Below are 14843 nucleotides of genomic sequence, written 5' to 3'. Positions count from 1 at the left end.
GTTATTTATTTTCTTCAAACATCTGAGAAAAGTAGAAGAATCTTCGTTTTCTAAATAAACTCTATTACCTTCACAGTCACTTAGGGTGCTTTCACACCTGCCTTATTTAGTTCGGTTGAATCGCACTAGAGTTCGTTTTCCCTCTTGGTGCGGTTCGTTTGGGCAGGTGTGAATGTAGCAATCGCACTCGAGTGCGCACCAAAAGCGGACCAAAAAAGCGTACCGAGACCTCCTTGAAGAGGTGGTCTCGGTACGCTTTCAAACGAACACTGGAGCGGTTCGTTTGTGGTGAGAACATGAACCGAACTAGAACACACCCAACCGCAAAAAGTACTGCGCCAGCTGCCGTAGTCCGCTGCGCTGTTCATTATGGGATGAGGACAAGTATTTGTTGACAGTTAGCGCTTTAGCAACATAGCCCCATGACAGCTCCCGGACAAACTTGGAGTTGTGAGGAGGTGCGGAGCCTCATAAATTTGGTCTGATGATCATATAGGTCCCAACTTTCGAAAACTCACAAGAACATCACAATCTTTCTCATTGTTTAAGGGGCCGTTCACATGTCGCGCCTAAAAACGCATGGAAAACGCCTGTACAGCTATGATAAGCTGTTTCTCCAACTTGTCAATGCTTTCAATGTTATTAAGGGAAAGGATGAAGCTGATTGGTTGGTTTATGTCACATGACCTGCGGTGCGCTTGCAGCATTCTGAAAAGTTGCGATGTTTTTCTCGATGCGGCGCGTTCGCGAATGGAAAAAACGTGCGCGTCGCGACCACGTCGCTTCCATTCTGAGCGCGCATACCGCGCGTCTACATTTGAAATAACGAGCTTGAGCGTGCAAAAGACGGGACATGTGAATGGCCCCTAACAGTTTAGAAAATACGTTCAACACACTGATCTATATAATTCTCTATTATAGATCAGTGACACGATCTGGCCAACGAGTGAGGTGGACGTTGTCACATGACTGCATTTTGGTTCGTTTCAACTGGTTCGGACCAGAGCAATCAGTGTGGTGTGAAAAGGACCCAAAACGGCAGAAAAATGCTACAATGTATCATTTGTTGCTCTTGGTCTGGACCAAATGAACCGAACCACAGATGTGAAAGCACCCTTAAATTGCTCTTCACTGTCAATAACATCAGTGTTGCATATAAATAGTCTGTGTTGTCCTAATAAAAAGGGATAATCTTAGTCTGTGGCTGTCATACATTGTCAAATGCGGCTTTACCAAGCTCAATGGCACTGGCCCAAGCTATGAATTAAATGAAATGCTATTGGTTAATTAAAAAGAGGGCGGGGTTGCTTGATATATCCTGCCCTGTCTTCCTGTTTCAGTTAAAATTACTTCAGTGTTTAATTTTTAACTCTGTCCCTGCTTTTGGCAGAAATTTACATAAATTATGAGACAACACTTTCCTGCCTTTGACAGAATTTCCAGCTTTCTATGTTTTCACTGGTGTATGATAGGATCTGGATCAAAACATGCCAGAAAAGACACAGAAACAAGAAATCATTATGTTAACAGATGCATATGTAAAATGATTTGATTAACAGCCATTAATCATTATATAAATCCAACCTGATCTCATGACTAAAACGTACCTGTGGGAACGTTTCCGCAAGATGCGAAATACATACCGCCATGTATGTTTCCTGACGTTTTCAATGTGAAATGCCCACTGATTGCCGCTAAACGTGTTTTTTTTTTTTTTTTTTTCTGGAGCAGATTAACGTACATATGGTGCGTTTTATGTGATGTGGTTTTGAACACATCACCGCAGTTCTAACTTGAAATGTCTGTTGAGTAGCGCTGTAACTTCATGCTCATATGCTCCATGACAATCCATCTGCACTACACCTAAACCTAACCAAAAGTTTGAAAAAAAGTGAATGTGATGTAAAACGCAATCACAAGCATGCTGTTTTAGCTTGTTTTCTCTCATCTTTCAGCCATGTTTTTCACAGGATTGGTACCCAAAGATTCCACATCCTAAGTCCTTAGTGTTAATTTCTGTTAGAAACTGCATTTCACGTCTTGTGAAAAAGTTCCCACAGGTATGTTTTCAGCATGGGATCAGGTGGTATAAATCAAAATATATTACAGGTTACAGAATGTAATGATGATCCAGGAATTAGTTTAGAACTGTGCAAGCTTTAGGGTGTTGATGGAAGTAATCGACTCCATCTATGCTTTGATCAATGATCTGAATCTGATTTACAAGTAGTCTTTTAAAAATGCAATTTTCTCAGCTTTTTGTTCAATATGTTGCTTTTCTTAATGAAACTTACCCACATTCAAAGGTTGATTTAAAAAAAAAGGAAGCTAGAAGAAAAATTGTTTTTGTTTATAAGCAGAGGTTCTGTTCTTTCTTTTGAAATATTTCATGTGCCTATATTCATACAATAAAATATTGTGGGAGCCATAAAAATTTTGTGAAAATGATCAAAAATGCTGGCAGTGGCTGTCAAACTTCTGGCGAAGGAGTTAAAGACATTTTGTTTAACCTTAGTACAAAAACGTTTTAAGTCTTCTGAAATTTGGTTCTTGAAATATCACTGCCCTAGACCACTTATCAGTGTTTGACACTTACTTTTATTCCCAAGGGGCATATGTGCTCCAAAAATGAAAAAGTTAGGAGCACTTAAAAAAAAAAAATAAAGCATACAAAGGGACATTTACAAGCAGAATCATTTCATTTATTAGAATACAACATAAAACACTAGGTTTTCAAATATTAAACTGTTTAATATTTATGTAATTATTTATACACCTACTTTAATAAATTGTGTAAACAGCTGAATGTTTTTCAAAGTTTTAAATAAGGATTAATAGAGTATGTTTTACAAGAAAATCCTATTTAAGTTTTTGTACTTCAAAATTTCACTTTTAATTTAATGGACCCTATCATACACCCTACTTATTACACACAGAGAGACGCACAGAAGCACACAAACAAGTCAAATTTAAAAAAAAAAATGAAAGGATGGAAAGAAAAGAAAGTTTTTTTTTTTTGTATCAATTCACATTAAATCAATCTGTAACAAATTTCGGTCATTACCATTTTGGAATCGCGTCACCGTGCATCACTCCTGGATAACCGGAAATGGGCAAAGGGGTGGGATGTAGGTGGAGCCTGTTGCTGAAACCACGCCCACCTAACGCAACAGTGGTGACAGCAGCGGCAATCCACCTGTCACTCGAGTGGCCACGCCCTTAATTATGCAGAACTTTAAGGCTTAATATAATTTAAACTAATGAGTTATAAAAAAAGTCTCTGCCCTCAGAGTTGACATGAAGGGCAAAATTTGGTATATAGACCAAAACCACCACCATTGCAGTTTAAGTCACTTCCATGTTGGTTTCAATAGAAAGAGCAGGAGCCACAAACACAAACAGGACAAACTGAAATGTTCCGAAATGTGGTTACATTTCTACGGCCATAATATAGTTTTGCAGAATGCAGAAATGCAGAAGAGAACGAGTTCATTTATAAAAACGGAATTACTCTATTCCGCGAATTTCGTCAGATTTTGGATTAATTAATCTGAAGTAGGTCTGTCACTTCATTTGAATCACGTTATGTCTGTGAATATTCAAACGCAAAAATACTTCTTTAAATATGAATCCTACATGTCCTGCTTGTCCGATTTTAATTTATAAAGCGAGGAGAGTTGAGCAGACTGACAAGAAGAGTGCGTTAAGAAAGACAAGACGATGGCAAAAATCTGGCAATATTTTGGATTTGGAAAAGCCTGTTGTCTTTTGCCATTTATCTAAGGTGTTTTTGGAAGTAGTTTTTAAACATTTGTTTCTTATGTATTTAATACCACAGTGTGTTCATTCATAAAAATGGAATTACTCTATTGCACTGAATGCCACGGATTTCGTCAGTTTTTGGATGAAAAGGAGCCAATCACATAGACTCCCCATGTTAAAATGCCTAACTTTACATCAGAAAAAAAATGTTTACAGCCTGGTACACAAAGTGGTTTTGTTCTATATAGCTAATTTTTCCCTTCAGGTCAACTGTGAGTTGGATGATTTTTTTATATATATATATATAATTCATCCGTTTAAGTTATATTAGGCCTTAAAGTTCTGCATAATTAAGGGCGTGGCCACTTGAGTGACAGGTGTATTGTTGCTGCTGTCACCACTGTCGCGCTAGGTAGGCATGGTTTCAGCAACCAACTCCACCCATGTCCCACCTCTTTGCTCATTTCCGATTATCCGGGAGTGACACATGATGATGCGATTCCAAGTTGGTGATGGCCGATTACAGCCCACTATGAGCTTCAAAAATGCTCTTCAGAAACCTACAGTCTATGGTTATTACTGAAAAAAGGTACCATTGGTTACCGGCACCGAATTTCAGGTACCAATACCGGTACCACACCGGTTAAAAATCCTACTTTTGGACCATGTGCCTGGTGCGTCAAATGTTTTTTTTTTTTTTTTTTTTCATTAAACTGGCATAAGTAGATTCAGACACACCCTAATTCTTTGTAATTGTTTGTGACATTTACTAGCAATTTCTGAATTCTTTCTTCACTAAATTCACACCAAAATACCAATAATAACCAGGAAAACAAAAGCTTTATTCATACATACAAACGAGCCTAGAATACAGAAAGACTCTTATTTTGATGTCTCTGTTTTACTATTGCTGGCTGCTTATTTAAAAAAGATGAGGAATGTTCTCTCACAACCATCTACAACGTATTACAATATAAACACCATGAAATAAACCTTGACATAATTCATCAACAGATCATAAGCAATCTGTTAGCATAAAGGCATAGTATTCAAGTATTTATTGATTGCTCTGAAACTGCAAGCTCTTAGAATGAGCCATACCTTACTTGATTTTTTTAGACTGTTTAGGGACCCACATTGACTATTTCACACCCATGCTCCGAAATACATCTTACAGTTCACACACATCTATTTTTGGGCGCAAATGCTTGCAGTGTCGAGTCCTGCAGAGCTACATGAGGTTCAGATCTTCCTGTCTCTTTCTGCTTTCTGTCTATCTCTGTACTGATCTTTGAGAAACATGATAGATGAGTTATTCTAAGGATCCGGTCGGGTGAGGGAGTTTGGCGAAAGGGCCCTCCCAGTCACACACACATATCGAGAGGACCCTCCCACTCACACACAAATGAAGATCAAAGAAGGCAGGCAGGGATTTACAGAGATTAAAGCAAGTGAAGGACAAACAAAATCCTCCCGAGTTTTAATGAGGGGAAATTAAGGCCACGGCTCAGCATCGGATGCATACAAACAAACAGAGCGCCTGCCAAATGACATATGCCAGAAAAAAAAATGCACATGCCAGTAATATGTTTTTTAGCTTCGTTATATCATTAAGATCTGTTGTCATAAAAAGACTGTTTGGGTGATGTGACTTGCTAAATTTGTAAAGTAAAACTTTTTAAATTGAATTTTAAAAATTATAAAATTTGAAAAATGCTCTTTCAGTCTCACTGAAGGACCATTAGATTGAACTAGCGAGACATTTTAATGTCTTAAAATCATGATGGTTAAAAATCGTTCATGGCTCTTTGCCCACCACCCTCTAGACGTTTTTGGAAAGAGATCTCAGATTCCTTTTCTGTGGTTGGAATCTCAAAAATGCTATCATATATCAGATCGCTAAAGCTAAAGGGCCAAACAGAGTTATTTGTCAGGCAATCTTATCAAAGCTCCTATTTACACTGCAACCACTGCTGTCATTCTGCTGGGAGATGATTTAAACAATGCCTGGCGGAAACACTGAGGAAACCCGTTAATCTGCCATTAATCTCCCACCTTAATCAGCGCTATCGTGGCGGCCCATCTGATGGGTGATCGATCCCGCAAGCTATAAATAGCTCAGAGCGGTGTGGGCTAAACAACTCTCTGATGTGATGTACGTTCATTAGACCTGGTTGCTTGGGGTGTTTAGCACATCCTGTCCTCTCAGTGATGATCATAATCATTTCCTCTCTTTTTAATCTTTTACGCTATCCTGCATTGTTTACAGCTGTTTATAACTGGCCTGTGATTCCTCCATACAGAGGTTGGCAGCTTATTTGACATCAAGTGCCTTGTCAACCTCTGAATTAACTGTACTGTATATAATATAAACTATAATACAATGAACCCAAAAAAGTAGTTGTGTGCTTATAACAAGAAATGTATACATTTGCATATAATGACAACTTAATATTCAAGCGTTTGATGTGTAAAAGCTTTTTAGAAACATCTCTGAGGCATTTTTGGTGTTTATTTTGACTGTCTGGTTCCAAGGTGATTTTTAATGGCTGCATAAAATCAACTATGAATATGTTCCACCATATTTTGACAACCAAAAACCATCTAAAAACTTTATATCCCTAAAGATTCCAGCTGGAATTGCGGAATCCAGTCATAAAAATTGAATTTATAACGTTTAGCGCTATATAATTTATACTGTATAACGTGGAATTTGCCAAATTTTAGAACTAATAAATCAAAATAGATTCATTCATTTAAATCCTATCTCGACATGGACTAGTGTCTGTGAATATTAAGCAAAAATACTATTTAAATACAAATCTTGCATGTTCTGCTTATCTCTGTGTGAAAGAATGGCATTCATGTTTACTGCACATACTAAAATATGTGTGATGCTCGTGGTGTTTTCAACATCTGCGGTCTATCTAAATGAGGGTTAGGATGTGCTCTGAGTCACTTTAGTAGTATTTCACAGTTTGATTTGAAAAACTACTGTCATTTTATATACACACAAACAAAACTCTTCACAGCAAACCGTCATAACAAAAGTCCTGTTCAACTTGAAGAAATTGTGACAGAAATATATCCCTTTTTTACAGTAGAATGTCTTTGTCTACTACTACTGATATTAATAATAAATTGTTAAAGCTTTATTTTTGAAGGACTAATTACAGTTTTTTTTTTTCATGTTTTAACAGAACATCTGTTATGCAGCACTTTGAAAGTGTTTAATTTTCATTGAAAATTTAATTCATGTTTTATGCCTTCATAAATTTCTTAGAGGCCTAAAATGTATTTATTTTTTGTTAAACTTTTAATACGCTGCTGTTAAAGTGTGTAAGTGTCATGATTTAAAGACACGCTTTTTGATTAATACACTTTAATTTAACCATTAAATTGTGTCCAGAAAAATAAAAACAGAATCTAAAAAAATTTAACTGGGAAAAAAAAAATTAAAAAAAAAATTAAGCCATAAACCGTATGTGACCTGTGCTGACAAAATGTGTCACAATGATTTTTAAAAATGAGTTATTTTTATTTATTTTATTCACTAGCAACGTTGCATTGTTTCCTCCACTTCCTTTCTTAATATTAATAATCGATATCTATATGAATAATCACAAGATAGCTATTTCAAATAAGAACAGATGCACAAAGAAACTGTAGAACAAATATAAAAAGTAAACAAATAGTGCATTACTTATTTAATTTCTTTAATATAAACAAAGGCATTCAAGTAAGAAAACAAATAATCAAATGTAAAAATCATTTCAGTGGGTTCATTACAAATAAATTGATTATTAAAACTACAAAAGCAGTTCAATCAAGAGCAGCAATCTTTTCTTTTATTGTTAGATTAACATTAATGAGACAGACAGCCTATATATTTTGTTTTGGGGGTGCACTAGAACATGCTCTCATGCTTGGTAGTTTGAAAAACGCATTATTTTTTTGCATAATTTACATTATGTAATGTCCCCAGCCTGGCACAAATGGCTCGATTAGTTCCGGGTTTGATGAAGGTCTGCCTTCTGAAAAACGAAATGTGTTGTGATTGGTTAGCAGTCCTACTACATTGCAATTAGCGAACAGCTTATACGCGGTTTCAGTCCTGCCATGCCCCTTCCCAAAGCAGCAAGTTCCGTGTACAACTGCGCAAGCTAGATTAAAGTGATTCTTGTTTTAAATATGGATTTTTTTTTTTTTCACAAAAACACATTGGATCACTAAAGCAAGCTTTTATTCACCCTCCGGAGCCATGTGAGGCACTTTTTATTATGGATCGACTTGTTTTGGACTGATGGAGAGAAACACTTTTCTATGGCATTCAGTCTATGCTGTTCTGAAGCTTGGGAGTGTCAGAATTATTTGTAATATAACTCCGATTGCATTCACCCGGAAGAAGGAAGTCATATACACCTAGAATGCATGGAGGGTGAGTAAATAATACGCTTCAGTAGTGTTGGTCCTTTCGTCAGCCTGGCATAACACATGATGTTTGCTTGAATAGCCAACTTAAATACTGTGTATTTATCAGGATCGCGTGTTGGTGAAAGCACCTTTATGTGTGTGATTCATACTGTATGTCAGACCATGGCAGTGTGAGAAACGAGCAGAAAAAAAGAAACTCCTCTCAGAAAACGTACAAATAAAGATCATTTTAGATGTTTAATTACTTTTTGGAGCATTGAGATTACTAGACGAGGGCTCATTCTTGTGAGGAACTCAAATTTGACCAAGATCTACATTTTTCACCTGTAGCTCAATTTAGATGCGCATTGAAGTAATATCCTGTTACTTTCCAAGGTATTTTTTATGTATAAAGAAAACCCAACAACTACACAGCAGACCGAAATGCGTCATTGGCGCAGCGCTGCTGTAGGACTGTGCGACCCTCAGGACAACAGATTGGTTTTGTAGAGCATTCCGGTTTTAGCACAGTGCAGATCATTTTCTGCGCTGTCTGTAGGTTGCGCAAGTAAATAGAATGGATCTCTGCGCTGTTCAGTGGGCTGCGCAAGTAAACAAATCCGCTCTCCAGTGATTCGCACTGCGCGATTTACCTGAATAGTGCACTTTCGTCCCACTTTTGGAGCGTTTGGCTTCCCGAACAGCTTTGTAATTCAATAAAACAGCCTGTGTGATTACAAAGAAGGGTTTCTGAAGGATTCATGCGGATATGATTGACTTCAGCATTTTCTAAAGTAAACAACTAAATAAAATTATATGCATAATATTCCACTCGCTCCACTCTTATTGCCTGCATCCCAGTGATTACACCTCCGTATTCCAATGGCAGCTCCTTACCTTCATACTCTTTCTTCACAGCCTTATTACCAGCATTCCCTCAAATTCTTCCCCTCATTTCTCTGTGCCATTCCCACTCTCTTCCTCTCTTTTCTATGCCCCCATGACCACATGATTAAAGCGCTCCTGAGGCAGCACAGTAATAATATCTGACCTTTTGAACAATGACCATGTGAATGCACTCTCAGGCAGGTCAGGAAGAGTTCTTCAGAGACACGGACCTGCCTCAAACGTCACTGAATCAGGCCCACCTTTCTTAGGCCGAAAATTTCACATAATGTCTGTTATTCAGCTACTTCAAAATGCTGCTGCTCAGGGGTTATTTCATGTTGGAAAAATATAATTATGTCCCTGTTGCTAGGCAAACACTTTACTCTACTGGCTCTGTGGTCTCTGTCATCGTTATGTTGGGATGTGAGTGTGTATGTATGTGTGTACATGTATGTGTGTATGGCAAAAAGGGAGTGAGAGTGCATGTGAAATTGTAGATGTGGTGATTTTTTAAAAAATGTTGAAAGGTCAATGAGATTCTGCTGTGGATGAAGAGGCTTGAAGAGAGCTGCTTTTGTTGTTTTAACCATGAAGGGCCATAAACCATTTTTTTTTTTTTTATGAAAGATAAAAGCACACATTTTGATTGGCTGATGAGGTGAAAAGGGGTCCAGCTGAGGGTACTTATGAAACCACCGGTAGTTGCAACTTTTTTTTTTTTTTTGAAGAATAATATTTCATTGTTCTTTTAAGCGCAAGTAGTTAAATGCGTGGATTGATGTCACATAAACTAATTGACCCATTGAATGCTTAGTTATCAAATTGTCTGTAATGCCTGTTGAGGATATTTATAAGTGAGATGGGATCATCATTTGTTCTTGAACTAAATAAGAGGTTTCCAATTCCAATTACAATCCCACAAAGATCGAAAACACTTAAATCAGCTAAATAAGATCTTCAAAAACACTTAATTACAGCCAGGTGTGTGAACTGAATTCTACAGCGGGGTTTCTCAACTCTGGCCCTCCAGGTTCACTTTCGTGCAGAGTTTAGCTCCAAACCCAATCAAACACACTTGAACAAGCTCGTCAGGGTCTTCAGGATCACTAGAAGGTTAAAAGCAGGTGAGTTTGATCTAAACTCTGCTGGAAAGTGGACCTCAAGGGCCAGAGTTGAGAACCCCTGCTCTACAGGATTGGGCACCTCTGAGATAACTCTGAGATAGAACTGACTTCTTAAACTTCTTAAAGTTGTGATGAAACTGAAGTAGCAACAGATATTTTCTTTTGTATTTATCAGAGAGAAGCCTGTTGTTTCACCTTAAAGGCGACATTCACTTCCAGAACAAAAATTTGCAGATGATTTAGTCACCCACTTATCATCCAAGATGTCCATGTCTTTCTTTCTTCAGTTGTAAAGAAATAGTTTTTTTGAGGAAAACATTTCCGAATTTCTCTCCATATATTGGACTTCTACGGTGCTCACAAGTTTGAACTTCCAAAATGCAGTTTAAATGTCGCTTCAAATGGCTCTAAACGAAACCCAGCTGAGGAAGAAGTCTTATCTAGACAAGACGAGCATTTGAGTTCAAAAGGAACAAAAATTATCTTTTTGATTGTTTCACTAGATGAGACTCTTCTTCCTCGGCTGGGATCGTTTACAGCCTTTTGAAGCTGCTTTAAACTGCATTTTGGAAGTTCAAATTCGGGGGCACCATAGAAGTCCACTATATGGAAAACATTTCTGAAACATTTTCCTCAAAAAACATAATTTCTTTACGACTGAAGAAAGAAAGGCATGAACATCTTGGATGGCAAGGGAGTGAGTATCTGTATGTAAATTTTTGTTCTGGAAGTGAACTTCTCCTTTAAAGATCAAGTTACTACATTTTGATTAAGAATTACAAGGTCACACTTTTTAAAAATTAAACATATGCTTAGAAAGAATCGATCTGAATAAGATCAATAACATTCACTTAGAAAATAGTTCTTGAAACAACTTACGCCAACCATTGGCAGACCCTTCCCACATTTGCTTTGAAGTCAATACTGAATAAATTGTTGATAAAATGGCTAAAAAAATGGCTAAAAAGGTTTTCTTCTAGGTGTTCTAATAGTCGATGTGTTGCCTTTTTGAAGAAAGGCAACATATTTTGAAGAATTCTGAAGAAAAGTATTGACAGGAGTAGTCTGTGATTAAATAGTACTCAAAACCAGTCCTGAGTGTCAATTTAAATATATGTATATATATATATATAATTTATACATAATCTCAGATAAGCTTTCCCTTAAAGGAGTAGTTCACTTTCAGAACAAAAATTTACAGATAATGTACTTACCCCCTTGTCATCCAAGATGTTCATGACTTTCTTTCTTCAGTCGTAAAGAAATGGTGTTTTTTGAGGAAAACATTTCAGGATTTCTCTCCATATAATGGACTTCTATGGTGCCCCAGAGTTTAAACTTCCAAAATGCAGTTTAAATTCAGCTTCAAAGGGCTCTAAATGATCCCAGCCGAGGAAAAAGGGTCTTATCTAGCGAATCGATCGGTTATTTTATAAAAACATTTACAACTTACATACTTTTTAATCTCAAACGCTCGTCTTGCCGAGCTAGACAAGACAAGCATTTGAGGTTAAAAAGTATATACATTTTTTTTTTTTTTTTTTTTTTTTTTTTTTAGAAAATAACCCATCGTTTTGCTAGATAAAACCTTTTTTTCCTCGGCTGGGATCATTTAGAGCCCTTTGAAGCTGCATTTTGGAAGTTCAAACTCGGGGGCACCATAGAAGTCCATTATATGGAGAGAAATCCTGAAATGTTTTACTCAAAAAACATTAATTTCCTTACGACTGAAGAAAGAAAGACATGAACATCTTAGATGACAAAGTGGGTGAGTACAGTATCTGCAACTTTTTGTTCTAAAAGTGAACTACTCCTTTAATGTATGGTTTGTTAGGATAAGACAATATTTGGCTGAGAAAATCTGGAATGTAAGGGTGCGAAAAAATCTAAATATTAAGAAAATCGCCTTTAAAGTTGTCCAAGTTTTTAGCAATGCATATTACTAATAAAAAAAATCAAGTTTTGATATATTTACAGTAGAAAAATTGACCAAATATCTTAATGGAACATGATCTTTACCTAATATCCTAATGATTTTGACCCATACAGTGTATTTTTGGCTATTTCTACAAATATACCCGTGCTACTCAAGACTGGTTTTGTGGTCCAGGGTCACATATATGACAGGATTTGTACAATATGTATAGAATTAAAAAAAAAAAAATCAGTCTCTTAGCTTTTGTTGTGATTGTCAGCTTCTTTCAAAATGGGTCAACAAGCAACTGAAGTAAGCCAGCGGGATCAGTTTTCGCAGTGTACCATGTCCTATTCTTAGCCCTTGTTCGTTTGTTGCCTTCACATGTCGTGTTTCTAAATCTTGAGTGGGGTTATTAGTGTGAATATGTCCATCCCTAGTCTGTGTTTATGGTAATTAAACATTAGTCCAATTTTGTGTGCCCTTATCATCCGTAACATCTTCAGGTCTAGACACTCCATTGGGAAATTAACTTTATTTAATAAAAACATCCCGTTAGAAATATCGCTGGAATTAACAAGACCCCCAGTGTGTTTATAATCCTGACATTGGCTATTTATTAATTTTCCCACGCAGAAAGTGCTTGATTACTTTCAGGACATGCAGAAGTTCAAAAATGTGCGCTTCAGTGAAATTTACAAGGTCCTTCTTGTGAATTCAGACGTGAAATATTTGGTTGTACCCATCAAATGATGTCATACCCTTGAGGGTGTCACATAAACGGCAGGTGTATCATTTGTAATCTGTGAGGTTGTATTTTCAGCGCAAACAAATCAACCTCAGATGAACTTTGCGGAACATTTAGTGGGACACTTCATCACTTTCTTCCGTGAACTTTCTTAAAATGCTACTTATTACTGTAGGAGTAAATCAGAGGGGGTGCTGGGTGTCATTTGCTTTGCTGAAAGTGAAAGGACGATGCCGCAGCTGTTCTCTCTGATGCAGCGGAGAGCACTGCTGACTCAGATTATAGCTCCCTTATGGTGACAATAACGCATGTGAGCCCCCTCACAATGGCGAGACTTCTCTCTTTTCTCATTAAGTTGAAGAGAAGGTGGGAGTGTGGATGTGCGAGATGGCGAGAGAGGAGGAGGAAAAACAGAAATTGAAGAGTGGGTGAACAGAAAGATGGGCGAGATTGAGGAGGAGAGAACAAAGAGATGGAGAAACGACCATAGGGAGCGTCAAAACCGGGAGTAGACAATTCAATGTCAAATGACTGATTGTCAGGCAAAATGCTGCCACAAATGCAAAGGCCCTCTAAATAAGGATATATTTTTACCCTGGTCCATGGAGAGTGCTGCAAAGTGCTTACGCAGCTGAAACAGGAGAGAGCTTTAAAATGCTCCCTGGACACAGCTAATGGCTCCCTAACCTGCTGTTCATTGTTTTGTTATTCTGACGATACATGCATATTTCGGAGGCCCGAGACTAATGTGTTTGGGCTGTCGAGCTGCGGTTCATTAGAGTTCCTTTGATCTGTGGGTTTCCATGGAAAAGGCCATTGAAGGATGCAAGAAAAGCAAATGACGGCATGTTATTTACCTTTAAGGTACAATAGGTACAATACGTCTAGTGTTGTCTCCCGTGACCTTCCTGACATTTAGAAAGCAGCATTTTGGGTGCTTGATGGTTGGTTGCATGGTTAGCTGCATAATGCCTATACATGGGTGATGCATGAAAAGCAGTTTGTAATTGGCTGTACATTCCTTGCTTTACAACTGAAGCCCATAGAATTTTTTTTTTCCATCCCTTTCATCCAAACCAAAAAGAGCCTTGACCTTTAGCAAATGGGTATTCTTGCCAACACACTGAGCAAAACATCAAAAGAATAAAATTACCACTGCTGTAATAAACTGACAAGATTTGAATGAACTGTCTGATTCAGCTGGTGCTGTCACATAATGTACCCCCGGTTTCAACATTTCTCACATCTGAACCAATTCCCAGCTTTGGTTTTGAATCCTATTATGAAACTCAAGATCTTGGAGTGTAAAATTCCTGACAATCCAGACATAAAACATGTTGAAGTGAATTCTTTAAAAACAGACTGGGGTCAATCACTGACTGGCACTGTCAATGCAGGCGGATGAAAGGCAGATTACATGTGACAGCTTGCTAGACTCAAGACTTTAATTAACTCTCACAAACTGGCCGTCTTTGCAGAGAGCAGATGTCTTTACATCATACCCTGCAATATGAGACTCTGCCACTACAATTAAAAGAGAGACAGGTTGTTTCATTTCAGATTTGAACCCCATTAAGTGAGCTGAAATTGCCTTTTAGTAAATTGTATCCGGTGAAACAAACAAACAAAAACATAATATTTAATTAATATTTAGTAAGGGGCTCAATTATCGGTGTGGCCGATTATCGGTGCCGATATTAGGAATTTTAATGGTCATCGGCCATTTTCAAAACAGATTTGCAGTTAAAATCATTTACATTTTTGTCATTAATTTTCATTTTTACACCAGACCCACAGTCAGACCAAAATGTATTCAGACACCTTTAACATTTCTCACATTATCACGCTATTAGTTTATTTGCTATAGTTTAGAAAATGGTCATAAAATATGACAAGAACTCAAGAGTTAAACTGTTTCAGAACAAATTTATCTTGATTATATCAGATAACTTTGATAGAATGGTAAAACATGGTCAGGTCAAAGTGTCAAATC

General features: G+C 37.3%; 1 protein-coding gene across 1 annotated transcript in view; it reads left to right on the top strand.

Annotated features, from left to right (window-relative positions):
* The window catches only part of cntnap5l (contactin associated protein family member 5 like), a 92986-nt gene that overhangs the window by 10923 nt on the left and 67220 nt on the right, over window positions 1-14843 (top strand). The window lies entirely within an intron of this gene.

Source organism: Garra rufa, chromosome 20 (genome assembly GCF_049309525.1).
Source record: "Garra rufa chromosome 20, GarRuf1.0, whole genome shotgun sequence".
NCBI classification, from domain to species: domain Eukaryota; kingdom Metazoa; phylum Chordata; class Actinopteri; order Cypriniformes; family Cyprinidae; genus Garra; species Garra rufa.
This window is presented reverse-complemented; position numbering and strand designations above follow the sequence as displayed.